Here is a 13,486-nt window from a genome sequence, read left to right as displayed (position 1 = left end):
CCAATGCCTTCTACCAAACTAAGCCCTTTCCTCTGAAAAGCAACCAGAACTGAGGATGGGTAAGAGTCTTGTTAGAGCTCTGTAACTTGGCAATATTCTGTCTCCAAGGGATGTGATTTTCTAGAATTTGCACTCCCAGGATTTGTCTGGAGTCTCTTCAGGCAGAATTCTGGGAATGGAAGAGCAAAATCTGGAAGGCACAAGAGATACATCCCTACCCATTGTCCAATTTACTCCATGTGTGCTTGCTTTGAAGAAGAAAGGAATGTTCCCATGCTGCCTCGAGACTCAATGGTGCCATAGGAGTTGGCCCAGTGCTTCATGGGAAATTTAGTTCTGCGAGAAGGTACCTCTGTAGATAGCAAGAATACATCTCTTTTGCTCTCCTACTCTCAGAATTCTGCCTGCAATATTCAAGATGAATTCTGGAAAGGACAGTCCTAGAAGCCTAAAAATCCCATTCCTCGAAGCAACATTGTTTGAACACTTTTTGTGCATGTTTTTTAAACAAAGCCCTGTGAGGAAAGACTGAAAGAACTGGGCATGTTTAACCGTGAGAAAAGAAGACTGAGGGGAGATATGTTCACACTTTTCAATGCTTGAAAGCTTGTCATACAGAAAAGGTGCAGGATCATTCTAGATTTCAGGACAGATTATAATGGGCTCATGTTACAAGATATTGGTTGAATATCAACAAAAACTTAACTATTAGATCAATGTGGCAAATAGCTTAGAAGGTATAAAGAGAATAAAGAATTAGAAGAGAATAAAGTAAGCTCTCCAACACTTAGAGCAGACCTGGGCAAAGTGTGGCCCGAGGGCCACATACAGCCTGCGAGCCACTCCTGTCCGGCCCGCGGACAGTTTTAAACATCAAAACCATTTATAGCTTTTTGTCTAAAGTTGATCAGTTGCTTATCTTTAACATATCACAAAAAACCTCTGTAGTATTTGTTGTAAAGATTAACAAGTTTGAAATAAAAACAATCATAACATCACTGTTTCATTTTATTTTTAAGTAAAGTTGGTTCGGCCTCCCGAACAAAGATTTTTCATATGGCCCCCCTATAGAAATTAATTGCCCACCCCTGACCTAGAGGCATTCAAGAGGAAGATGAACAGCCACCTGTCAGAGATAACTTAGAATACAGTGGGGTCTTGACTTGAGAACTTAATCCGTATTGGAAGGCGGTTCTCAAGTCAAAAAGTCTGTAAATCAAGTCTCCATTGACCTACAGTGCATTGAAAACCGATTAATCCCGTAACAGGCCGTTTTTGTTCCATTTTGTTTTTTTTCTGGTCTGCAAGTCAAATCTCAGTCTGCAAGTCAAACCTAAATTTTGCGGCCAGAGGAGTCTGTAACTCAAAAAGTCTGTAAGTCAAGCTATCTGTAAGTCAAGGGTCCACTGTAGATTCCTGCTTTGAGCAGGGAGTTGGATGCCGTGGCCTTAATAGGCCCCTTCTAACTCCCTTATTCTGTGATTCTATTAATTTTATTTGTACGAAAAGTACTTAAGTACTTTAAGTCCCCGTGGTGGAGGGGAGGGACTCTGGCTGAGTGACTGACAGGTTCATCTGCTTCAGAGAAGGAACTGGGTAAAGAGAAGGAAGCACTGAGAAGGTATTGTTTGGTGCCAACATGGCTTCTTCGGTTATCATTCATTGTCTCTGGCGTTTTCCCCTTTCCTGTTCCTGATTCACTTCCTTTTCTTTCTGCTACTAACAATATTCTGCTACTAACAATGCAACTAACAATATTTCTCCCTTTTTTTTTTTTTTTTTTTTTTTTTTTTTTTTTGGTAAACTGCAACAGAGACCTCTGGGGAGTATGGGCGGCATATAAATTGAATAAATAAATAAATAAAAATAAAATATACTTAATCTTTAGTTCTTTGTCTTTGTTTCTCTAGCTTTATGTATGTGCTTTAGAGTAATATGTAAAAAGTAACAACATAAATAAACTGTGAGTAATATGTTTGTTAGGAGGCTGCAAGGTCATATAATTAAGAAAAAAAATAAGGTGGCAACAGGTAATGTCTGTATTTTATGGCAGCAAATAACATTTACTTGTTGATTGTAAACCTGTGCTTGGGGAAGAGGATTTGGAGGGACTTTGGGTATGCTGTCTTTTTAAAGACATTACTAATGCATCACTCGTTAAGCAACAGAGAATAAAGTAAGCAAGAAATAACAAGCTATTAAGTAAAAATTTTCTTTAAAAAAGAATGGTCCAAGCTGTGCAGTCATTGTTCTCTGTTCCTCTCTTCCCAATCTCTTCTCCTATATCCCCCACTCCCAAAACAACCAACTACTCTGAAGTGCTCCCCCATATTTGTTCCCCACAAAGATTACCCCAAAACAAGTGAGGCATAAGGAATCAAATCTTTGCTGTTATCTCTTTGGCACTTAATCTTGTGAATGCTTGTCTTAACCTTTCCCCCTTTCCCTTAAAATGTTCTTGCTTGCTTAAATGAGAAGCATAGATGGGTATACACGCATACAATATTGCTCAGCTTCTTCAAAGAATAAAGGAAGGAAGGAAGGAAGGAAGGAAGGAAGGAAGGAAGGAAGGAAGGAAGGAAGGAAGGAAGGAAGGAAGGAAGGAAGGAAGGAAACACAAATAATCATCCCCAAATGGCAGGCAACAGAGCTGAGAGAACTGTAACACATACGAAGTGCACAGAATCCTTCCTCAAAAGCTTTCAGTCGCTTTCCCACAGGGCACCTCTGGGCAAAGAATGAAACCTATGTAACTCAAAACATTTTACTCTATCCATTTGCTGAAAGGTTTCCAGAGCAGCTTGTATACGGAGTACAAAAAAGACCCTGCCCCCGGACTGACAATGTCAGAGAAATGTCACACAAAGAAAGTGGGATGGAGACTCGGGACTAGTGAGCACCAGCTTTTAACAGTTCTTATTAGGATCTGCTGGGATGGAAACAGTCCAGTAATCTGAATGGCTGCTGCTAGGTGACAACAGAGGGAGAGCTGGAGGGAGTTGGTGTCTCAGCGGAGCTGGTCCTGTAACTCCACCAACCTGCCCTCTGTTCCAGTCCAAAAGGGAATGGAGGGAGCATGCTGAGACACCGTTTCGTCTGGAAAATGTTCTTGTAACAAGCTGGATAAACAAGAAGGCTGGGTTGCAGTGGTAGCATCCAAGAGAGATGTATGTATGTATGTATGTATGTATGTATGTATGTATGTATGTATGTATGTATGTATGTATGTATGTATGTATGTATGTATGTATGTATGTATGTATGTATGTATGTATGTATGTATGTATGTATGTATGTATGTATGTATGTATGTATGTATGTATGTATGTAGCCATGGGGTGTCTAGCAAAGCAGGACAAAATGTAGGCAGAAATGAAGATCTTCCAAATCTCAGCTCCTGATGTTTAAGCAAGAATAGGAAAACACAAAATATGGAGGGCGGTCTTAAAAAAAAGATTGGCATTTGCTTTTCAGTTCTAGTCGAAGAGGCCTGTGCTATGTAGGAATTCTGCTGGAATGAGACTTTCAGGTTTCTAAAACTCCAGCCCCCAGAATTCACCTAGAATCTCCCAGGTGGAATTCTCAGAATGGGAGGGCACAATGGATATACTGTACTCCTACCTCCACATCTGCTTCTTTCTGCATGTAGCTGCTTCAAAGATGGAGGGAATGCCCCCATCCTCCCTGGAGCACCACTGCTGCCTGGGAGTCATCTCAGTGCTTTGTGGAAATGTACTTCCATGAGGCTCCCTCCATAGAGTCCAATGGGTAGCAAGATTATACTTTTCATGAAGCACTCAGGCAACTATAAGGCCATTGAGTCCTACCCCCTGCTCAAAATAGGAATCCAAATCAAAGTAAATGGGATAAGTTGTCAAAATTTTCTCTTGAGTGCCTCTAGTATTGGAGCTCTCACTACCTCCCATGGTCATTACAGTGATGTCTCACTAGACGATAATCCGTTCCACTGAAATCGCTGTTTAGCGAAATCATTGTCTAGCGAAAAGCATTTCCCCATTGGAATGCATTGAAACCTGTTTAATGTGTTCCAATGGGGGAGAATCGTCGTTGTCTAGCGAAGATCGGCCATAGGAAAGCCACTTTGCGAACCGCCGATCAGCTGTTTAAAGAGCTGTCTTGCGAAGCTTAGATCCCAAAAACACCCATTTTGCGAGTGCGGAGGGAGCTGTCAAAATCGTTGTCTAGCGAAAATCAATTTGCGAAACAGGGACCAAACATTGTCCAGTGAAATTCCCCCATAGGAACCACTGTTTTGCGAATCACTATAGCGATTGCAAAAAATTAATGTCTAGCGAAAAAAGCATCATGCAGGGTAACTGTCTACCGAGGCGCCTCTGTAGTTCGTTTGTCATACGGCTCTAATTTCAACTGGTTTTCAGTTGAAATCTGGCTTCCTATAGCTTGAGCCTATTATTATGTGTCCTGCACACTGGCATGATTGAGAACAGATCCTACCCCTCCTCTGTATGACTACTTTTCAGGTATTTGAAATGTCCTATCATATCTCCCCTCAGTCTGCTTTTCTCAAGGCTAAATGTGCTAAACAATTCCTTCAGCCTTTCCTCAGAGCTTGGTTTCCAGCCATCCTTGTTGCTCTCTGAACTTGCTCCAGTTTGTTGGTGTCCTTCTTGAAGTGTGGTGTCCAGAAGGGAACACAGTAGTCTAGATGAAGCCTAAACAGCGCTGAATAGAGAGGGACTAGTAGCTCATGGGATTTTGATACTAAACTTTGTTAATACACCCTAAAATAGCATTTACCTTTCTTTAATTCCAGCCACATAATATGGGAATAGCATGCCAGTTCCCATAGAATGTTTTCAGTGTCCTCAGAGCAAGAAAAGATTGAATACACATACACACCTGTTCCGCAAAAATGTCAGAATCAAGGCGGCCAATCTTAGAAGAGAGGCGGCCTCCAATCATTTTAACTTCGAGGTCTGCTTGTCATTGCTTGTTCTGATTTAGGACTTGTAGTAGGAGGTGCAAGGAGTAGCTATGCTTTGCTTCTCAGTCCCTGGAACATCCATCTCATTTGAAGGTAAATGCCAGCCTTCAAGAGGCAGGGGCCAGAAGCGACCTCCTTTCATCCACAAATAGCCAAAGCTCAGTGTCAATGCTGACATTATGAGATAGTGTCCTAACTCCCAATCAGAGGGGCTGCTCTGGATAAGGCAGCAATAAGCAGAGGCACCTGCCTCTGAGGTGTAGACCATTCCCTGTGAGACAGTGTTGAACTCTGGGCCTGTTCCCACTGTCAAAATAGAGAGATCTTTAAATAAAAACAATCAGAGTTAAGTCAGATGAACTTTAACCTCAATCCAAATTTTTTGTGGCAGTGTGTGTGCAGCGCCAGTAGCAGTGGCAGCAGAGAGCCTGAGGTGGCGGCAGCAGGGGTGTGAGGGTGTTGCTACTGGCGCTGTCTCAGCCTCCTATCAGGTGGGGTGAATGGGGGGGTCGGAAAGGGAAGGGGGAGGAGGATGGGAGGGCAAGGGGCGAGGGTGGGAGGATGCAGGGACAGGTGAATGAGGGGTGGGCAGGTGGGTGAGAGAGGGGATGGGAGACAGCAAAATGAGCCAGGGGGCAACCGGGCAGGAGGCACCAGCGAGTAAGGGGAGGGCAACCGGTTGGGCAAAGGGACAACTGTGCAAGTGCAGGCTTCCTCGGCAAGCCTGGTATTTTTTTTCCTTTTTAATATTCCTCTCTGGTAGCAGGAATGTAAAAGAAGCGGATGGGGCATTCACATATGCAGAATGGATTCCAATGAATCGATTCTACTCCCCCCCCCCCAAATAAACAGATCTCTGGCAGGGGACAGGGAAACATGGTCCCCTGACACAGTACACTGTGTGTGCATGTACCTCGTGTGTATTCTAAAATTTAAATCACTTGCTTCCTCTTATTTTAAATATTATACAGTGGACCCTCTACTTACGGAATTAATCTGTATTGGAATGGTGGCTGCAAGTCGAAACGTCTGTAGGTCGAATCTCCATTGACCTACAATGCATTGAAAACCGATTAATCCCATAGCTGGCAGTTTTTATTCTATTTTTGTTCCATTTTGTTTTTTTTCTGGTCTGTAAGTCGATTCTCCGGCTGCAAGTCGAATCTAAATTTTGCAGCCAGAGAAGTCTGTAACTCAAAAAGTCTGAGCCGTAAGTCGAGGGTCCACTGTATGTATGTATTTTAATGGGTCGGAGACCGCAAATAAAGATTGATTGATTGAATCATTTTTTTTAAAAAGGCAAACTTGGTACCACAGTGTGCGGGGAGGTTGTCAGTGAGATCGAACACTCTCTTTTCATGTTTGATTGTAAGGGACCTCTTTTCTGCTGAAGCAAAAGACCCCCAAATATTCTGCTCTCAGAACTCAAAAAATCTGGGTGTCACCTCAACTGCAAGCAAATTGTAGGCCAACATTCAGAAATCTGCCACACCCATCAGAAATATATATAATAAAAAGGAAGCAAAAGTGTTGCAGCCCTTTTATTGCAGTGCAACCAGCTGTCCTGGAGTAAAATACATTAGAGCTCACCCAGGAAGAAAACTCAGAGTCTTAAATGTACCATAACATTTTGGTCATCTTAAAAATTTTTTATATATGTTGTAAATGACTAACATAGGTAGGTACCTCTTTGAAAATTAAGAGTGCAACCAAGTCGATGCCTCATCAAATAAGCATTGAATGACTTCGCTTTCATTCCATAGCGAAGAACTCTACTGCCTTCTCACCAAAGTGGCGCTCAGTTAATTTCAGGAATACTTTGTCTGTATGGACCAGTGTTTCCCAGGGTTTTTTGAGTAGCGGCCTCCTTTTAAAATAGCCAACTAACCTATGACCCCACCACATTTGCATAAAAAGGCATTTTAATGAGGCAAAGGAGACACATTAAAAATAGGTTTTTCAGAATATAATTCTCACCTAATGTATATTAATATTAATGTAGTAATACCTAATTACTACATTAATATTAATATACATTAGGTGAGAATTATATTCTGAAAAACCTATTTTTAATGTGTCTCCTTTGCCTCATTAAAATGCCTTTTTATGCAAATGTGGTGGGGTCATAGGTTACCTAATTCCACTTCATGGATTGCTGCCTTGTCGTGGCGAAGGGGCTTGAGTAACTCAGAGAAGCTATGGGCTATGCCGTGCAGGGACACCCAAGACGGACAGGACATAGTGGAGAGTTCCGACTAAACGCAATCCACCTGGAGTAGGAAATGGCAAGCCACTCCAGTATCTTTGCCAAGAACACCCCATGATCAGAAACAAAAGGCTAAAAGATATGACGCTGGAAGATGGGCCCCTCAGGTCGGAAGGCGTCCAACATGCTACTGAGGAAGAGTGGAGGACAAGTACAAGTAGCTCCAGAGCTAATGAAGTGGTTGGGCCAAAGCCGAAAGGACGCTCAGCTGTGGACGTGCCTGGAAGTGAAAGGAAAATCCAATGCTGCAAAGAAAAATACTGCATAGGAACCTGGAATGTAAGATCTATGAACGTTGGGAAGCTGGAGGTGGTCAAACAGGAGATGGCAAGAATAAACATCGACATCCTGGGCATCAGTGAACTAAAATGGACAGGAATGGGCGAATTCAGCTCAGATGATTATCATATCTACTATTGTGGGCAAGAATCCCGTAGAAGGAATGGAGTAGCCCTCATAGTCAACAAAAGAGTGGGAAAAGCTGTAATGGGATACAATCTCAAAAATGATAGAATGATGTCAATACGAATCCAAGGCAGACCATTCAACATCACAATAATCCAAGTTTATGCACCAACCAGCATTGCTGAGGAGACTGAAATTGAACAATTCTATGAAGATTTACAACACCTTCTAGAACTGACACCAAAGAAAGATGTTCTTCTCATTCTAGGGGACTGGAATGCCAAAGTAGGGAGCCAAGAGATAAAAGGAACAACAGGGAAGTTTGGCCTTGGAGTTCAGAACGAAGCAGGACAAAGGCTAATAGAGTTTTGTCAAGAGAATAAGCTGGTCATCACAAACACTCTTTTCCAACAACACAAGAGGCGACTCTATACATGGAAATCACCAGATGGGCAATATCGAAATCAGATTGATTATATTCTCTGCAGCCAAAGATGGAGAAGCTCTATACAGTCAGCAAAAACAAGACCTGGAGCTGACTGCGGTTCTGATCATCAGCTTCTCATAGCAAAATTCAAGCTTAGACTGAAGAGATTAGGAAAAACCACTGGGCCACTCAGGTATAATCTAAACCAAATCCCTTATGAATACACAGTGGAAGTAAAGAACAGATTTAAGGAACTAGATTTGGTGGACAGAGTGCCTGAAGAACTTTGGATAGAGGCTCGTAACATTGTCCAGGAGGCAGCAACGAAAACCATCCCAAAGAAAAGGAAATGCAAGAAAGCAAAGTGGCTGTCCAACGAGGCCTTAGAAATAGCAGAGAGGAGAAGGGAAGCAAAATGCAAGGGAGATAGGGAAAGTTACAGAAACCTGAATGCAGACTTCCAAAGAATAGCAAGGAGAGACAAGAGGGCCTACTTAAATGAACAATGCAAAGAAATAGAGGAAGATAACAGAAAAGGAAAGACCAGAGATCTGTTCAGGAAAATTGGACATATTAGAGGAACATTTTGCGCAAAGATGAACATGATAAAAGACAAAAATGGGAGGGACCTAACAGAAGCAGAAGACGTCAAGAAGAGGTGGCAAGAATACAGAGGAATTATATCAGAAAGATTTGGATATCCCGGACAACCCAGACAATGTAGTTGCTGACCTTGAGCCAGACATCCTGGAGAGCGAAGTCAAGTGGGCCTTAGAAAGCCTGGCTAACAACAAGGCCAGTGGAGGTGATGGCATTCCAGTTGAACTATTTAAAATCTTGAAAGATGATGCTGTTAAGGTGCTACATTCAATATGCCAGCAAGTTTGGAAAACTCAACAGTGGCCAGAGGATTGGAAAAGATCAGTCTACATCCCAATCCCAAAGAAAGGCAATGCCAAAGAATGCTCCAACTACCGTACAATTGCACTCATTTCACACGCTAGCAAGGTTATGCTCAAAATCCTGCAAGGTAGGCTTCAGCAGTATGTGGACCGAGAATTCCCAGAAGTACAAGCTGGATTCCAAAGAGGCAGAGGAACTCGAGACCAAATTGCTAACTTGCGCTGGATTATGGAGAAAGCCAGAGAGTTCCAGAAAAATATCTACTTCTGCTTCATTGACTATGCGAAAGCCTTTGACTGTGTGGACCACAGCAAACTATGGCAAGTTCTTAAAGAAATGGGAGTGCCTGACCACTTTATCTGTCTCCTGAGAAACCTATATGTGGGACAGGAAGCAACAGTTAGAACTGGTCATGGAACAACTGAGTGGTTCAAAATTGGGAAAGGAGTACGGCAAGGCTGTATATTGTCCCCCAGCTTATTTAACTTATATGCAGAATACATCATGCGGAAGGCTGGACTGGAAGAAACCCAAGCCGGAATTAAGATTGCCGGAAGAAATATCAACAACCTCCGATATGCAGATGATACCACTCTGATGGCAGAAAGTGAGGAGGAATTAAAGAACCTTGTAATGAGAGTGAAAGAGGAGAGTGCAAAAAACGGTCTGAAACTCAACATCAAAAAAACTAAGATCATGGCCACTAGTCCCATCACCTCCTGGGAAATAGAAGGGGAAGATATGGAGGCAGTGTCAAATTTTATCTTCCTGGGCTCCATGATCACTGCAGATGGAGACAGTAGCCCTGAAATTAAAAGGCGCCTTCTTCTTGGGAGGAAAGCGATGACAAATCTTGACAGCATCTTGAAAAGCAGAGACATCACCTTGCCAACAAAAGTCCGAATAGTCAAAGCTATGGTTTTTCCTGTCATGATGTATGGAAGTGAGAGCTGGACCATAAAGAAAGCAGACCGCCGAAGAATTGATGCCTTTGAATTGTGGTGCTGGAGGAGGCTCTTGAGAATCCCCTGGACTGCAAGGAGAACAAACCTATCAGTTCTAAAGGAAATCAACCCTGAGTGCTCACTGGAAGGACAGATCCTGAAGCTGAGGCTCCAGTACTTTGGCCATCTCATGAGAAGAAAAGAGTCCTTGGAAAAAACCTTGATGTTAGGAAGGTGTGATGGCAAGAGGAGAAGGGGACGACCGAGGATGAGATGGCTGGACAGTGTCTGCGAAGCAACCAACATGAACCTGACACAACTCCGGGAGGCAGTAGAAGACAGGAGGGCCTGGCGTGCTCTGGTCCATGGGGTCACGAAGAGTCGGACACGACTTAACGACTAAACACACAATACCTAATTACGTGAGGTGGGACTGTAAGTAAATCTGCTTCTACCCAATAACATTTGAGAAGGGAAAAATGCATTCTGAATTTAATTTTCTTGTTGGGGTCTGGAAATGACCCTTTATGTCCCCTCAGTGAAGAGCCCCTGACCCTGAAGCCGAAATAAACACCTGCTGTGGATGGCCACCCTAGGGAGGCCTGGAAATCTGACCAGGAATCAGGCCTCCTCGGTAGTGGCCACCACTTTGTAGAACTCTGCTAGGAGTGGTGGGTCAGGACATTTTCCTCCTAGCATTTCAAAAGCTGGGGGAGGGGAGCTTTTCAGAGAAGCCTTTTGTGGAATTTCCTCAACTGATAATAGTTTTATGTCATTGTTATATTTGGGGTTTTTTTCTTGCTCTTTTTTTCAGGGGGCGGGACATTTGAGGATGAGAGGGCTTGGGTATTTTGTGCATTTTCTGTAAACCACCCAGAATACCGGTGTACCACTAGATGGTATAAAAATCAATGAATAAAATACATGAATAAAATTGTCATCCATGCAACATGCCATTGAAGCAAAGATCTGTAGGTTCCATAGCCCTACTGCAAACCAGACAGCTTGGGAGTAGTATATTTGAAAAGTTCCTTCTGAACGGGTGTGTGGGTTTTGGAGACTGGATATACTGTACCTTGTTTGCCATGCTGAATTATCTTCTTGAGTGTGGCCATGTTATTCCTGTTTGGCCTGTGATAATTCAGGACTATTCTCATGATTCAAACTTCCCAGATGAAACTGTACTGAGCTGGGATCACTACTTGGATGCAAAGAACTTAAAAATGATGTTAAATTCTAGCAAAATATAGCCTCACATGTTAGCAGCTCCCAGATCCAGGATATCAACACCACTACAGTATCTCTGTATACAGTACTTCTGGATCCATCTTCGTTGCTGCAGGTCCCCTTCTTGATAGCTTGTCAAACTGTGGTCGTTTTGAGGCTGGATTATTCTAATAACCTGTATTTGGAGGCTGCCCTAAAGTTGCAGCTGATGCAAAATGCTTTGATATGATTATCAAACATGGAAAGGGCAGCATATAACATCCTGTTGAAGGCTTCATTAGCTGCCTATTTGTTACCAGACCATGTTTAAGGTACTGTTAGCATATAAAGTCTTCACCAATACACAGAATACCACTTCCCCCTGGAGATTTGGGAGGGGGGTATTTCGAGCTCTCCTGGTGCCACAAAGGTCTGCACAGATTAACCCATTAGTATGTATCCACAGAGACCACGAAGAACATACATTTCATCCTTATGTTCATTGGCTTTAAATATTTTACATTGCATGGTTTAATTGTGTATATTGGGTTGAAATATCCTGATGTGATGTATACATCTCTGCAAATAAACATTAGACTTTTAAAAATCAGGTTTCAGTTTATTTAGGGTTTTTGAGGCAAGGATTAGCATTTTGAGCAAAAACTCCATGTTGATATTTCAAAATAAATTAATCTAGCACCCATGATGGCATAAATAACAGTGACTAGGCCTGTCTTGTAGTAACAAAGACCACTAGCACATCATCCAAAGTTGATAGCTCCTCTCTACCTCAGCTGCCTCTGGAAGGGCTACTGAATAACTGAATTACCGGTGGGGGGTGGGTGAGTGAAAAACTCAAGAACAGAAGGCAAAATTGAAAGGCATTAACAGAAGAAAGAGTGGATAAGAACAAGCTCTCAAAGATTATACCAACCCAAAAGGACAACAGAAGGTAAAGCTGAGTATCACCAGTTCTAGAAAAAGTGTATTTTCATCCAACAAACTGCAAAAAAATTAAATTGCATCTTGCTTCAGTTCTCCTCCTGTGTCAGTCCTTATAACTTTAGACAGTAGATCTGAGAGCATGGAGTGTGTAATTGAGCAGGCTACTTGCACTCCTCACAAACTGCAGGAAAATGGGGTAAAATGGGGTAAATCAGTTGTGCCCCTGATTTAGGCCACAGATACCTACTCTTCAAAACCAGAGATGATCATCTTGTCACTTCTGATTTTCAAAAGAAACAAAGCCGGACTGCTACAGCCTGCTCAGGTCTGGGAGGATGGAAAATGTGGAAGTACAGCTACTAGATTGTCAACCCATATGTGCTTTAAATCAGTGGTTCTTAACCTTGGGTTACTCAGGTGTTTTCAGACTGCAACTCCCAGAAGCCTTCACCACCACCTGTGCTGGCTGGGGTTTCTGGGACTTGCAGTTCAAAAACACCTGAGTAACCCAAGGTTAAGAACCACTGCTTTAAATAAAAGGTTCTCTGAGGCACAGCTAAGACCTGGGAATCCTGCAGTAGCATCAGATCCATTGTTTAAGAAAAAATTAACAAGTTAAGTCCAAAGTAGTGATTTCATTATCCTTTTTAGGATTCATAGATAGATAGATAGATAAAAATTTATATATGTAACAGAAATATATATAATTTCAGCAACCACTAGAAAGTACAAAGGAGTTTTTCAGTAAAATGTTCTTGGGGGGGTATGGAAGCAGCCCTCCAAAGGCCAGAGGCAGCATATATTTTCTTTTGAACCTCCAGACTACTCTGGGGGTTCCCTCCTGGGCTACTCTGATGGGACTGAGTCAAGATCCCACATCTATGTGCTTTTCTCCCAATATAGCCATGTCTATTTTAGGTTAATTGCAACTCGTTTTTTCAGTTAAACATAGTTACTATGGTCAAAAACCTAGAAACCTGTGGTCAATCTTAATTACTATATATTTCAAACAAGCCAGCTTCAAATAATCGATGAAGCTGGCTTGTTTCAACAACCCTAAATTAAGATTAGTGACAGTTCAGGACTTGGAAAGGAATAGTAAACTCATTAACTGAAATTGGAAACAAACACATCCAGCTGCCTTCTTGTAGGTGATGTACAGGAACGGTGAGCATCATCATAACATCTGAATACAACCTATGTTTGTAGTCCCTCAAAAGTAGTGGTGCCTCGCTAGACGATGACAATCCATTCCACTGAAATCGCTGTTTAACGAAATCATTGTCTAGCGAAAAGCATTTCCCCATTGGAATGCATTGAAACCTGTTTAATGCATTCCAATGGGGAAGAATCGTCATTGTCTAGTGAAGATTGGCCATAGGAAAGCCACTTTGCGAACTGCTGATCAGCTGTTTAAATCACTG

Source organism: Pogona vitticeps, chromosome 1, assembly GCF_051106095.1.
Source record: "Pogona vitticeps strain Pit_001003342236 chromosome 1, PviZW2.1, whole genome shotgun sequence".
Classification (NCBI taxonomy): domain Eukaryota; kingdom Metazoa; phylum Chordata; class Lepidosauria; order Squamata; family Agamidae; genus Pogona; species Pogona vitticeps.
The sequence above is the reverse complement of the archived record's forward strand: the minus strand, read 5'-3'. Positions refer to the sequence as shown.